The sequence below is a fragment of the Mus musculus genome, chromosome 13 (assembly GCF_000001635.26).
Source record: "Mus musculus strain C57BL/6J chromosome 13, GRCm38.p6 C57BL/6J".
Classification (NCBI taxonomy): Eukaryota; Metazoa; Chordata; class Mammalia; order Rodentia; family Muridae; genus Mus; species Mus musculus.
In genome coordinates this window covers 67,796,594-67,811,407 of record NC_000079.6, presented here as the reverse complement: position 1 = coordinate 67,811,407, position 14,814 = coordinate 67,796,594, and the positions used below count along the sequence as shown (strand labels likewise).

Sequence of the window (14,814 nt, the reverse complement as noted above, 5' to 3'; positions counted from 1 at the left end):
AATCACTGGACTGACTACAGAAATTAGGAAAGTTAAAAGGAACCATTTCCAAGGCCCAGGAGGGGCAGGAGGCAACAGAGAGAATAGCAGGATATAAGTGATCTGATGGGGAATGTGGACTCTTTTTTTTTTTTTTTTTTAAGAGAAGTAAGCCTTTATTTCCATCTTTCTCAAATTAAGCAGGCTGACTTGGTTGCTTTGGCGGGATTAGTCAAAGAGACCAAATCCCATATCCTCATCTGATTCCTCCGACTCTTCCTTTGCTTCAGCTTTGGCAGGGGCTGCAGCAGCCGCAGGGGCAGCAGTGGTAGGCAGCAGCCACAGGGGCAGCAGCCTCAAATGCAGATGGATCAGCCAGGAAGGCCTTGACCTTTTCAGCAAGTGGGAAGGTGTACTCAGTCTCCACAGACAATGCCAGGACGCGCTTGTACCCATTGATGATGGAGTGTGGCACCGAGGCAACAGTCGGGTACCCCATCTGCAGACACACACTGGCCACGTTGCGGACACCCTCCAGGAAGCGAGAGTGCAGGGCCTGCTCTGTGATGTCGAGCACTTCCGGGTTATAAATGCTGTCGTTGTCAAACACCTGCTGGATGATCAGCCCGAAGGAGAAGGGGGAGATGTTCAGCATGTTCAGCAGTGTGGCCTCGCTGGCTCCCACCTTGTCTCCAGTCTTTATCAGCTGCACATCACTCAGAATTTCAATGGTGCCTCTGGAGATTTTCGTGGTGATGCCCAAAGCCTGGAAGAAGGAGGTCTTCTCGGGCCCCAGACCAGTGTTCTGAGCTGGCACAGTGACCTCACACGGGGCGATGGCACCAGCCCGAGCAGCAGCTGGCACCTTATTGGCCAACAGTATATCCCGAATCTCAGTGAAGTCCTCCTTGGTGAACACGAAGCCCATGTTCCTCCGGATGTGAGGCAGCAGTTTCTCTAGAGCTGGGTTGTTCTCCAGGTGGCCCCCGATGGCCTTGCGCATCATGGTGTTCTTGCCCATCAGCACCACGGCCTTCCCTCGGAGGGACATGCAGATCTGCTGCATCTGCTTGGAGCCCACATTGTCTGCTCCCACAATGAAGCATTTTGGGTAATCATCCAAAAGTTGGATGATCTTGAGGAAGTAGTTGGACTTCCAGGTCGCCCTGTCTTCCCTGGGCATCACGGCGGTGCGTCAGGGATTGCCACGCGGGGTTTAAAGACGATGTCACTCCAACGAGGACACCTGGCGAGAGAGTGGATAATTAGGGGGAGAGGTCAATAAATACACATGGGAGCCCATAGGATACCAGTAAGGAAATCTGAAAACATCTTAAAACATCATACTATTAACCATCTACTTTACAATATCTGTAATATACATAAGTTCATGCATAAGTACAAAATAGTTTTTAAAGGAAAAATTTCCCATCTGAGCTAATGCTGCTTCAAAAACCGAAGACCATCTAACATAACCTTAACACTACGGACAGGAATCCCTCTTTTGACTTATTGGTCAAAGTTGTATTGGCTGGTTTTATGTGTTAACATGACATGAGATAGAGTCCTCAGATAGCAAGGAGCCTTAGTTGAAGAAACACCTCCATGAAATCCTGCTGTAAGGCATTTTCACAATTGGTGATCAATGGTGGAAGACCCCAGTCCATGGTGAATGGTGCCATCTCTGAGATGGTAGTCCTGGGTTCTATAGGAAAGCATGCTGAGCAAGCCATGGAGAGCAAGCCAGAAAGCAACACCCTTCCATGGTAAGTAAGTCCCTATTGCAATAGACATCATGCACTTAAATACACAAGGCCAAGAGACCTCTAACATAGAACTAACCTGAATGCCTCCTCCCTTTGGACTACCTTTAATGGTAACAGAAGGCATCATGCAAGTTTCCAAAGAGAAGGTGCAACCAATAGTCATATGTAGGTATGATGCCTATAAACTACAACAGTGAAGAGCAAGACAAAAACCCCACAGTTTGTAGTAGTAACACACACAACTCAGTGCTAATCAACAAATATAATTAGACTTAAGACTTTAATAAGAGGGAAATTATGCCTGCTGTTGGAAACCTAGCCAACTACTCAGTAAATCCATGGATCTTGGAGGAGAACCTACAACCTACACTTGTCTAAATCACCATAATCTCTAACTACATTCTAAATATATGTCCTTCTACCAACCGGGAATTATAGTCATCACCCACCATCAAGGAAAGTTCTCTTTGTGGCAGACAGAAAAACAGGATCAAAATGCAGAATTGTGGAATTCAGTCCCAATGGATACACTATAAAATAACTCTCATTCCTAAGGCTATCATTATGGAGGAGGCAGCAGAAAGATTGTGGATCCTTTCTTAGGAATATCAGATGCTACAGTACAAGGCCTCAAGAAGACTGCTTAAACATGTCCTGATCAAGGACACCATCAGACATGCTGACATGGATAAGAAAACACTCATGAGACCTCAACCCTACAGAAAGAACAATAGGTAACTATGTGTCTTAGGGTTTCTATTCCTGGACAAAACATCATGACCAAGAAGCAAGTTGGGGAGGAAAGTCTTTATTCAGCTTATGCTTCCATACTGCTGTTCATCACCAAAGGATGTCAGGACTGGAACTCAAGCAGGTCAGAAAGCAGGAGCTGATGCAGAGGCCATGGAGGGATGTTACTTACTGGCTTGCTTTCCCTGGCTTGCTCAGCCTGCTCTCTTATAGAACCCAAGACTGCCAGCCCAGAGATGGTCCCACCCACAAGACACCTTTTCCCCTTGATCACTAATTGAGAAAATACCCCACAGCTGGATCTCATGGAGGCACTTCCCCAACTGAAGCTCCTTTCTCTGCGATAACCCCACCCTGTGTAAAATTGACACAAAACCAGCCAGTACACTATGGAATGCTGAGAGAGGAAAGAATAGTCTTCCTCGGGAATGAGCACACTAACTGGTTATCCAACACTAAATGGCCAACCCTGAAAACATGTAAGTACAAATAGCACAATACAGACTTAGAAGGTTGTATTGTGTATTTAATAACACATGCATGTATGTATTTATGAAAGAGTGGCCATCACTTTGAAAGAGAACAAGGAAGGATATATGGGAAGCTTTGCAGGGAGAAACACAAAGTTAGAAACAATGTCATTATAATCTCAAAGAATAAAAAAATGTGCATATTTAAGAGGAGCAAAGAAAATATATCCATTTGAAATAGTGCTCACTGTTAGGTTATGCTAATGAGATGGGAGAACAAAGATCAGGAGTCAAGGACAGCCTGGTCCACACATTTAGGAAGTTAGAGATGGATCAGTGGTTAAGAGTACTGACTGCTCTTCCAGAATACTGAGGTTCTGTTCTCAGCATTAACATAGTATCTAACAACCATCTGTGACTCTAGTTCCTGGAGATCTAAAGCTCATATGTGGCTTCTGCATGCAATGCGTGTATATAACACACAGATGCACATGCAAGCAACATAACCTTACACATAAAATTAAATCTTTAATAAAACATATAAAGTCATATATTTGTCACATTGCTAATTACCTCTCTTTAGCTTCATACATAGTCTTCCTCCGAGTCTGGATGGGGAATCCTAAACAAGTTTAAGTGTGAAACTTTATCTAATCTTCAACCCCATCAGAGACTGAAGGATCAATATTACTTGAGTATGCAGCAAGTGTAGAGGAAGCAACTTCCAAAACTATAGAAATGAAAGAGACTTCTGACTACCTGGAGAGTTTCCCAAGGTTTGTCAGTTTTGTTGGACATCATCTTTGGCCTTCCAGCCCAGAATATCTGATAGGCTTTATTGTGAAGCAGTAATATTGTAGGCCTTGCCTACTTTGTTTTAGCAGCAAAGCTCAGCAGTTGACTTCCTTCCATCTGGTTTGTCAAGTTTGGACAGAATATTGTCAGCAGTCCAGGCAAGGGCAGTTTGCTGGGCAGTGGCAGATTTCCAACATTTGAAGCAAACTCCATAAAGAAGTTCTCTGATGCTCATCATCATCTTTGAAGAATTTTAGGGCTGCTGCCAGGAGCAGATTCTTCCCTACCATGTAAAACCTTTTATGGGGTGGTGGGGGAGAGAAAGCTTTAAACTGGAGAGTCGTGGTGCACGCCTTTAATCCCAGCACTTGGGAGGCAGAGGTAGGCAGATTTCTTAGTTCAAGGCCAGCATGGTCTACAGAGTGAATTCCAGGACAGCCAGAGCTATACAGAGAAACCCTGTCTCAAAAAACCAAACAAAACAAATCAAATCAAAACAAACAAAAAACCAAAAGAACAAATAACATATTTTGTGTATCTCTGAGGTTTTTGAAGACCATCTATTCTGTCTACAGTCCATCTGTATAGGCAAATGTTGCTTGTATCTTGCTATCTACTATCTGTTTAACTTTGAAATTTTCTACAGGAAGCTAAATAAAGTTTATTTCTGTAATTGACTGAACTATAACCTAGCATGACCACAAGGTTTTATTGACTAGTATTGCATTGTTTTAACTATCATTAACAGTTTGCGGTAGCAGCTTTCAAAGACTAGAACTTCACATTGCATACTAAATAAGTTGTATAGGTACAATACCTTGAACAAAAGTTAAAACATGTATATATATATACATATATAAATGTGTGTGTGTGTGTAAAAAACCCTTAAATTTATATCAAATATACAAAATTCAAATATAAAAATATTTGGCTTGTTGATATTCTTAAGTCATAAAGTACATTCAATAATCTAACCTTTTATCCTATCATTCCTATATCCCCTCTCTTTTCTTTTCATCCCTTCTCCCCCTTTCCTTCCTAATGCTAGATACTGGAGAAAAGGATAGAAGAAAAAGAAAGAGAAAAAAGTGATCCCTGAATCTAGCCTCTTATACTTTGTTTCCTCTCTGACTAAGATCATTAACAACTAGTGACCAACTCCCCTTAAACAACAGCAAACATCCATCACCAATTGATGTCAATTTTTAGGCACACACACACACACACACACACACACACACACACACACAAACATCCTGTTGGTTCATGACAATGAAAATTTAGGTAGTATAGCATCAGGACTGTCCCAAAAAGGAGTGGCTTGAGACAAGAGAATAGGTTGAGGGTCTGTCTGTGCACTACTGGGCAAGACCTTGGCAAGTCCAACATAATAATTTTCTATAGACAGAGTAGACAGAAAAGGATATGCAAATGGTCACATAGGCAAATGAGCATCACTGGCCACTTACAAACCAGAAGTTACCTCAGGATGTGTGGAACACTTAAAGACAGGCCAGCCCTGTCCCCTGGAATCCTGATATATCCACTGAAGCTCATATTAATGAAACTATTTGGTGAAATCCACTTTAAAATACTTTAATTTAAATAATATGTATATGTGAGTGTCTTTGCATAGGTTTGTGCACATGAGTACAGTGCCCACTAGGGACAAAAGAGGGTGCTAGCTCCCATGGACTAGAAGTTATAGGCAGCTGTGCATGCTGGGGGATCAAACTAGGATCCCTTATAGAGCAGCACACACTCTTAACTGCTGAGCCATCTTTTCAGCTCTATCATTGCAATTTATTTATAATTCAATTGATTCTTGGGCCATAGCAACATTAGGGCACATCAGTCCCTGCTAGAGATGCTGTTGATAGGTCTAGAGATCCTGGTTTTTAAATAGATGTGTGTTTTCCATTTGGTTTTTAGATACTTTCTTGGAGGTGGCCTAAATTTTCTGGGAGAAAATTCAGATAGCATTCTCAAGTGGCTGGACGAAGACCAAATGTAAGGTGTCTAGTAATTTTAATAACGTGCAGTACATGCACACTCCACTTTGACCAATGCATCTAGCAACCTATTAACAACCCAGGACCTCCATTGCACCAAGTAGCAACCCCCTACCCTCCACATAATGAAATAAGTATTCATTTTTCCATGACCATCAAACTTGGACAGTTTCTACCCAAACATATTTCCAGCATATCCAGTACAAAGTAAGTAGATTCAACCCAGCTCAGACTGGTTTCAGGTACATGTGCATTAAGGAAAAATGTATCTTCAAACTTAACTTTTAGGATTAATCCCCTCTTTACATCTAATGCCTATTTAGTTAGATGTGCATATGATTAGAATAAAATTGAACAAGGCAAGGAAGATTAAAGACATAAAAAATGATGGAAGGAAGCAGGGGACTGGTAGAGGGTGGAAGCAGAATCGTGTCCAGCCTTGGGAGGGAAGGTGTCAGCAGAGCCTGTTTCAATCTCCTGGGCCACATTAGGACAGTGTGCCTATACCTATGTGGCTCGAACCCAGTGTCTTGTTTTGTTTTGCTTTGTTTTGCTCATTTGACTTTAGCTCATCAAGCTCATCCTGTTAACTGGGATGGAGGTTGAAGATAATTGGAGAGAGGAAGGAAGACTGTGAGGGAGAGTAAGAGGAGAAAGTGGGGAAGGGAGAAACAGGAGAGGAAGTGAGTCATGGAGCCAGAGAAAGAGAAACATAGAAAGAAAGACATACAGAGAGAGACGGAGAAACACAGGAGAGACAGAAAAGACACACACATACACACAGAGAAACAAAGAACATACACACAGTCAGAGAGACACATAGAGAGAAACAGAGGGACAGGCACGCAGAGACATATACACAAAGTCAGAAACACACACAGAGAGACATATACATAGAGACAAAGAGACAGACAGGGATAGAGACAGAGAAACACAGGAGAGACAGAAAACACACACACACACACACACACACACACACACAGAGAGAGAGAGAGAGAGAGAGAGAGAGAGAGAGAGAGAGAGAGAGAGAGAGAAACACAGCAGGGACAGAAAAGACACACACATAAAAACAGAGACATACACACAGAGTCAAACACACCCTGACAGAGACAGAGAGACATGCACACAGAGACAGCCTGATTTACAAAGTTGAGCTGCAGTACGGATGGCAAGCATTACTGTGGCTATTTTTTTTCCTATAGGAAGAAGAGCCACTTATCAACTCTCCCTCACTTATGCTCCCGTCTTAACGCTCCTCATTGCTCTCTGCAGCTAATGCCTTATGCAGTAGGAAATCCTATCTAAGAAGCAGTTTCATCTGTTTTAAGCCTGTTTGACTCAGTGCAGCCTCAGGAATGGCACCGGTTTTAGGGAGGAAGTATCAGAGATCTGCAGAAAGCCAACATGTTGCTTCCTTGTTGGGCTCTAGACCTTCCTTAAGTAACCAAGGAGGGAAAGTGAATGCTTAATGACCACGTAAGTTGACAAGTAACAGGAGGGAAGATGCCCTCCTCACATCCTTGTGTAGGTTGCTTGAATGCCCTCCTACCAAGAGCTCTGCATTTCCACCCTTAATGTGAAAGCTGACAGATAAGTGTTGCCAAGAAAGCAATAAATTCCTTACAATAATGTTAATCTCCAAAGGCAAACTCCATTAACCTGGCCACTTGAGGACAATAAGCTTCGGAGCTCCCAAGAGAAAGAGAACATGATTAAGAAGTTAAATAACAGTACTTAATAGTCCCTGTAACCTGAAGACACCCCAGGGATGTACAACCCTTGTACAGGAAATGCTTTCTGACAGTGAAGGATTCTCAAGATCACATTCCAAAGAACCATTTACTTCGTAATGGCATACTAAAACAAGAGACACCGGAAAGCAAGTGAATTCCGTACCTAATATAACAGCCCCAATGGTTATCACATTTCAGGCGCTTAGTAGGATGAATAATGCTACTCAAATGATGTGATTAAAATTTCCCACTAACCGCAAAGCAGCTGGTGTAAGTGTCCTGGCTGCTCGGACATCTTGTCATGTGCACAGTAATGATTTCCAATGAGATGTGAGTCACTTGCTCAAAATGCAGCAGCAATCCTCAGAAAGTAGTAATTGCTGGGCAGAGAAACACTCGTTAGTTGCCCCAAGACAGGGTGGGGAATTTAATGAATATATCCATCAACTTTCCACAGTCTTTCTCATTCTTTGAGTAGAGCCTCACTCATCTTTGACTAGATAATTGACAGATTAATTTTTCTTGAGTAATCTGTGCAGCACAGAATCCTGGGACACCAGTATGGGCAGAGACACCCTAGTTGGACCCCATGTAAGCTCTCCTGGGATTAACAAGATGTTATGCAAGAAAGACAATTTCTCTGTTGAGTGGATGGAGGTGGGAGTGAGTTGAAGTGGGGTGGAAGAGAACCATGATGGAGATTCTATGTTTTAGAAATTTCCTCTGAGGCTTGACTAACACTACTAGAAAAACAACAGCCTAAAGTTTTGAAGGAGAAAGCACTCATGAACCACACGGGATAGGGACGATTGGGGTTGGGGGGTGGGGAGGGGGTGTGTAAAGGCTACAGGGGAGCCTTCTCTAGTGAGTAGGCTACATTGCTTTTGTTCATTTGTAGCAAGTTAACTCTCCCTGTCTAGTGAGAAGAGATGGTATACTCAGTTTTAACGAAAGATAAAGTGGTTTAGGGATTGCAAGCAATGCTGTATGTTTATATGAAGAAAATATTAAAATGCTGTCAATGGTGTGTGGATGTGGAGTGGGGGAGGGTATGTGCACAGGTGCATTTCTACAGACAACTGATTTAATGCTACACCACAACATCTACATCTTCATCTCTCATTACATACAGCATCTGTTGTTGCTGTTACTGTTGAAAAGAGGGTCTAAACAGAGAAAATAGATCTGACAGCCAAAGAGTAACAAGGAAGAGAATAGTTTGGGTATAAAGTGAGACAGAAAACATTCATGGCATAGATCCTTAAAGAAAGGGAAAATGCCACACAAGAAGTCTGCTTGAGCAAGACTCGAGCACAGACAGAGGGCTGGAAGAGACAAGCCTTGGGGTAGATGATACAGAACTTGGTAGAGCCGGAGCATGGAGTGGACTTGGGAAAAATAGAGCAAGCCAGCACAGGACACCAAGGCCAGCTTAGGGTCCTTTATGGTGGAGATTCCTGACAGAGACACTCTTCTCAGAAGGAATAGCTGGGGGCATTGATTGCTCGTGTGTCCTGGTGACAGAAGAACCACAGTCAGTCTCTGTCTTCATTGAAGCTCCACTGAGCTGAGCAAGAGTCATATAATTATAGACAGCTTTTAAAAAAATCACAACAGCTAGATATCAGCTCTCAAAACACCCTTACTTCCTGCCTGCCAACCACTCAGTGTTTTTCCTCCTTAGCACAGACAGACGGAAGACAGGATCACTTAGTGCTGACCCTAAGTCAGCTGTGTACCTTAGCAAGACATTTTATTTCTCCATTTATTCCTCTTCTGAAAAAAAAATGTGTCTAACCAAAGAGAAAATCAGAGCCTGGCCTGGTGATGTATCCCTTTAATTCCCAATACTCAGGAGGCGGAGGCAAGTGGGTCTCTGGAGATTCCCTGATCTACATGACAGCCAAGGCTATGTAGAGAGACACTGTCTCAAAAGGAAAAAAATTAGTGGGAGTTTCTCGGATGGTACCTGAAATATGTTGGAGTGTAATAAAACGGCGCTGCCGTGACTATCTTGCAGCTGTCCCTCTTCGATGTTCTCACCTGGTGAGCTGGTGCCTGTACATGCAGACACAGGACAGGAAGGAAGAAATGTCAGCAGAGAGCATGACAGAGCCTGAGTAATAATTTATACCATCACTGACATCCCGACAAGAGACTGGCTTCCACCAAACTCCTGTCTCAGGAAGCACTTTGTGAATATTTGGACGTATTTCCTGTTTGCTGCTGGCTAGCATTGACCTGAAGAACATAGGCATTTATTTCTCACGAAGGCCTGAGTTCTGAGCCTGCTTAGTTGCTTAGATTTTTCCAGAATTACAAGACCAACTTAGAGATTTTTCTTTTTTCTTTCTTCCTTTCTTTCTTTTTTTTTTTTTTTTTTTTTTTTTTTTTTTTTTTTTTTTTTTTTTTTTGGTTTTTCGAGACAGGGTTTCTCTGTATAGCCTTGGCTGTCTTGGAAATCACTTTGTAGACCAGGCTGGCCTCGAACTCAGAAATCCACCTGCCTCTGCCTCCCGAGTGCTGGGATTAAAGGCGTGTGCTACCACATCCGGCAACTTACAGCTTTTTAAAAGGTCTTTAATATCTGTCCCTTACTGAGGCGAATCAATATTTTATTAAAACTGCCCCAGGTCCTTGTGTGAGGACACTGTGATTGAGGAGGCATGATGTCTTAGTTCTTCTTATAAACTCATGAAAGAAATGAAGGGTGATACATGGAACACAAATCAAAAACTGATGGGAAAACATCACAGTGATGTGCTGCTTTAGAGGACCAGAGAAGAGGTGAGGCTCTATCACTCCAACTGGTGGAGGTCTTGTTTTGTTTTGTTTTGTTTTGTTTTTTGCCTCCACAAAAGTCTTGACACTTTTTCAGGTTTTCATGACAATTAAACGATCAGAACTCTTAGACGTGAGTAAATTATAAGTGCATTCTTCATTTTCAGATCCTGCTGGTTGTTTCAAAAAACTAGCTGAGAACAAAGTCACTGGAGGGAGAATTTGGGAAATACCTAAAAGGCGTGTGGGCAATCCACATTGCATTTACACCAATTTATATTCTACATTATTCCTGTTACATATTGACCTATGGGTATAGGAATATTCATTAATACTCTTTCTATTTAATTCAAGCTCAGACTGGCCAAGAAGTGTGGGGAGCATCCATGAGAGGTATCCATCTAGAGTTGCTATAATTAAGAAACTAGAGCTGTGAGTGAGCCAAAGACTTGCTACTGTGCTGATCACTCCAATCTCCAAGCGTAGGCCAGATGTGGAACACTTGGCATTTTCCTCTTCACGAGGAGCTCTCTTTATCTGGAGTGTTTGCACTGCGAAGGCAGCAGCTGGCAGCTGGTCGTGCAGAGTGTGCACAGACGATAGGATGCCTGGCAAGTGGGGAAGGGTTGCTGAACTAATATGCAGGTATATCCTGTCCAGTCAACTAAAGGAGAAAGGACACAGAACTGGTCAGACTGATGCACAGACAAGAATATTTAGAAAACCATTACTATGAACTATGGGTCTACTAAACACATTGAAAACTACTGTAGCATCCAGACAGCAATAAAAGCATTTTTCTCTGTGTGTACATAATAAATTTGCATATTGTTAACTGCTTAGTTTCTTACGTTTTAAAATGTACTTATAACATCCCGATAAGCTGACTGAGAACTCTGGAAATGTTCCAAAAATGACCCAGTGAGGGATTAAATTTTGATCTTCAGGCACTAGTCACACATTTTAATCTCCAGATGTGCTCCTCAGTGTTCTCCACTGTATTCTCTGCTCAGTATTATTTCAGTGTGTTTCAGTATCTCCTGTGAATCGATTTCAACAAAAATTCTAATGAGAAATGGGAGAGGAAAAGAGAAGAGAAATTCTCCACTTTACTGTTTTTAGTATGAAATATATTTAGTTGAGTGCAGGACACTTTTGTGAGGGATACCAGCTGGGGTGTTCAAATTTAATAATTTAATAGCTTGCATATTACGCACAGATTGGACTTGTAGAGAAATGAAATAAGCCCATGTCCTTCTGTCCTCTGCAGCTTGCTTGCTCCCTCTTTCTTTCTTCCTTCCTTCCTTTCTTTCTTTCTTTCTTTCTTTCTTTCTTTCTTTCTTTCTTTCTTTCTTTCTTTCTTTCTTTCTTTCTTTCTTTCTTTCTTTCTTTCTTTCTTTCTTCCTTCCTTCCTTCCTTCCTTCCTTCCTTCCTTTCTTTCTTTCTTTCTTTCTTTCTTTCTTTCTTTCTTTCTTTCTTTCTTTCTTTCTTTCTTTCTTTCTTCTTTTTTTTTTTTTCTTTTTTTGGTTTTTCTAGACAGAGTTTCACTGTATAGCCCTGGCTGTCCTAGAACTCTGTAGACCAGGCTGGCCACAAACTCAGAAATCCACCTGCCTCTGCCTCCCAAGTGCTGGGATTAAAAGTGTGCACCACCATTCCCTGGCACTATCCTTTGGAAATACAACACAAAATTCTTATTTGTTGGCTAAAGCAATCCTTAGTATTTACTACTTACTGTTGGTGCTAGGGACCTGCTACACCCACTCCAGTGAAGTCTGCCTGTCCGGTCGAAAGGCCTGGAGGCAGTCACAAGGCAAAGAGTTTCAAGGAAACTCAGCCTCCTGGAACCTTGACATTCTCATAGCCCATATACTCAAACCCTGTCCCCGAGTTAGTCTGGTGTATGCTCTCTTTCAGTATTGTTTTATTATAAGTGCCTTTAAAGATTGATTTTTGACATAGGTAAGCCTCCAGCAGTGTTCTAACATCATAGAAAATCCTTGAAGCCTATGAGCTTGGAATTCAGTAGGAATTCAGTAAGAATATTACCTATTCAGTAACATTCAAATTCACTTCTAGTAGAGACAGTGAAACTAATTAGGCATTACAAAGAACAGAGCTAGAATAGCTCCGGGCTAGTCTGCATTGCAATTACTGAGGACAATAGCCGAGTCTCACCCAAACAAGGGAATACACAATGGCCTAGTGAATAGGTGGGTTAACCATGGAAGAATTAGTGGAAGGTAATCCCCCTGGGACAGGTTTCTTCAATAGGCCCAAAGGAACAGCATAATCAGGTATTTACTAAGAACACCTGGTGGTGGGTTTAACATTAGACTAGCATTACATCTGGTTCCATTCTAAGTGGAAAACAAGGCCTGGTCCCCGCCATCTTTTGATGTATGAATTCCTTTTGTTTTGTGTCACTGTAACTCAGTGGATATGTCTGCCTGGCTTTTCTTGTTTTTTCTTCTGTTTAAAAAAGTCTGGTTTTGGGGCCTGGTGAGATGGCTCAGCAGTTAAGAACACTGGCTGCTCTTCCAAAGGTCCTGAATTCAAATCCCAGCAACCACATGGTGGCTCACAACCATCCGTAATAAGATCTGAGGCCTTCTTTTGGTCTGTCTGAAGACCACTACAGTGTACTTACTTAATAAATATTTTTTTTAAAGTCCGGTTTTCGTTTGTACATTACATTCAGATTCAACACACTCTCTCGTGTTGCATCTGTCACCCACTCTTGCCGACTCGGCAACCAGAAACCCATTCCGAGAAGCACTTGGGAGGCAGAAGCATGCAGAACTCTGTGAGTTCAAGGCCAGCCTGGTCTACAGAGCAAGTTCCAGAACAGCCAAGGCTCCACAGAGAAACCCTGTCTCAAAACAAAACAAAACAAAACAAAACAAAACAAAAAAAAACAAAACAAAACAAAACAAAACAAAAGGCAATATTGACTTTTAGCCATTGTAGAATAGCAGAGAAGAATACCCCTCAATGAAGAAATCAAAAATTTATACCAAAGCTCATACTGGCATTCAGAATCCCTCAGTATCACAAGTTACACATTTCAAAGTCCATAGCCTAGGGTTTTCTCCGTTTTCCCCTTGCCTAAATGCCCTTCAGTTCATGGGCTTCCCTTACCCCAGCTATTCACCATGATGGGTCCTGTCTGTCTGTCTCCTCCTCCTCCTCCTCCTCCTCCTCCTCCCCCTCTGCCTCTGCCTCCTCTTTCTCCTCCCCCTTTCCTCCTCTCCCTCCCTCCACCCACCCCCCTCTCTGCTTCTGCTTTTTCCATAGTCATGTCCAGTCTGCTGGCTATGTTTGGTCTACTTCTTGCTCTGTGCTCTAGACTCTTCCTGTTTTGTCTCTCATATCTATAATAAAAACCTTCCCCTTAACCATTCCATTGAGTAGTCATGTTTATACACTTAGCAATTATAGCCGTAAAAAGCACTTCTGAAGACAGAACCAATAAAGAGCATTTCCTCAGTCTCTGCTATCTCATACATACATGCATCCTTACACACAGCCACACTCACACATGCACTCATGCATGTACCCCCCTCACACGCAGACACGCACAGACACTGTTGGGATTTTAAAAAGCGTTCTGGATTTATAAATGTCATGGCCTTCTTTTAATTTATTCTCTTATTTTCCTCGCAATTAAAGAAAAATATTCATTTCTGTGTGCACCAATCAGGCAGAAATTATATCTGCTTAAAAAGTAACTAGTTTCACTGATGGTGGTTATCTCTGACAAGGGACAGTCTCTGTGAACACTGGGGTGTGGATCCATCAGTATATCCTCATGACTCAGCTGCTTTTTATTTCAAACTGCATTAGGGTGAATTGGAATTATTGAAGGAGTCTGTATCTGATGCCCCACTAATACATCCAAGAGGGATATTTAGTGTATGTCTCATGGATCCAATTACTACAAAGGAAAAAGAACGTTGGTATTCACATCTGTTACCAGCCAAGTGTTATCAGTGCAATAAAAATGAAATACTTTTTCCCCACTGACTGGACAGCTAGTCACCATAGCAAAAGATAATTATAGAAAATCCATAGATTCAGATGGTCATTATACCAAAGTAGCAGATAGCTAATGCACTAAGAAAGTTCTTTCTTCTTAACTTGTAACCGAGCAAATGAATTAAATTGGTCTTGGCACTGGAATCTTAGGGCTAAATTTATATACCAAATGGGAATTCAGAGGCAAAAATAAAATAGGTCTTCCTCATTAGTATATGCCTTAAAAGGAAATTTTAATTAACTGAATTATCAGATTCAAATAATAGCTTTGCTTTTGAACAACACTGCTAAGCATTATAACCTGGTCATAAATTAAATGCAACGCCATTATATTGCAAACCTACTATTCTAACTGTGTTTCTTTTCTGTAGCCTCCCCTCAGCCTGAAGCAGGCTGGTCACCTGCAGCTGGGCTCCAAGAATGAATTGGAGGGAATGGGCCTCCCCATCCTTTATAAGCACATTCGCTACTAAACATTTGAGCCTTGATC

At 42.0% G+C, this 14,814-nt stretch overlaps 1 long non-coding RNA gene and 1 pseudogene across 1 annotated transcript in view; one reads left to right on the top strand and one right to left on the bottom strand.

Moving 5' to 3' along the window:
* Positions 1–14,814, top strand: part of 4930525G20Rik (RIKEN cDNA 4930525G20 gene) — a 34,392-nt gene extending 19,578 nt beyond the window's left edge. Inside the window, exon 3 of the long non-coding RNA NR_045194.1 lies at positions 14,696–14,814. This is a non-coding gene — a long non-coding RNA (RIKEN cDNA 4930525G20 gene). The remainder of the gene's footprint in view (positions 1–14,695) is intronic.
* On the bottom strand, positions 137–1,236 carry Gm9625 (predicted gene 9625; annotated as a pseudogene).